Source organism: Acanthisitta chloris, unplaced genomic scaffold (assembly GCF_000695815.1).
Source record: "Acanthisitta chloris isolate BGI_N310 unplaced genomic scaffold, ASM69581v1 scaffold24652, whole genome shotgun sequence".
Lineage (NCBI taxonomy): Eukaryota > Metazoa > Chordata > Aves > Passeriformes > Acanthisittidae > Acanthisitta > Acanthisitta chloris.
This window is the reverse complement of record NW_008659165.1, coordinates 1,175-1,761: the sequence shown is the minus strand read 5'-3', so window position 1 is coordinate 1,761 and position 587 is coordinate 1,175.

Sequence of the window (587 nt, the reverse complement as noted above, 5' to 3'; positions counted from 1 at the left end):
AAAAGTTGCTCTGAGGTCTCCATGCACAGTCTTTTCTTCTCCAGGCACAACATCTCAACTCCCTCAGCCTGTCTTCATTGGGGAGATGCTCCAGTCCTCTTAGCAACCTCATGGCCTCCTCTGAACTTGCTCCAACAGTTCCATGTCTTTCTTATGTTGATGACATCAGAACTGTGTGCAGTATTCCAGGTGGGTCTCACGTGAGCAGAGGGGAAGAATCACCTCTTTTGACCTGCTGCCCACACTCCTTTGGATGCAGCCCAGGATACCACTGGTTTTCTGGGCTGACCTCACACTACAGCTCATGGTGAGCTTCTCATCCACTGTCACTCCCAAGTCTTTCTCCTCACTGCTGGCCTCAATTCCTTTCCCACTCAACCTGTAAGTGCCTGGGATTGCCATGGCCCAGATGTAGGACCTTGCACTTCAATGAGAGTAAACACAATTTTATAATGAGATGCAGAAGTAGATGAAGAGAAGTAGCTTTCCTAATAAGTGATCAGTTCAGCTGAGATCGCTTTGTGTGAAGATGAATGAAAATATATATATGCATTGAAAGAGATCTTAAAGTCAATGAAGTTCATGAG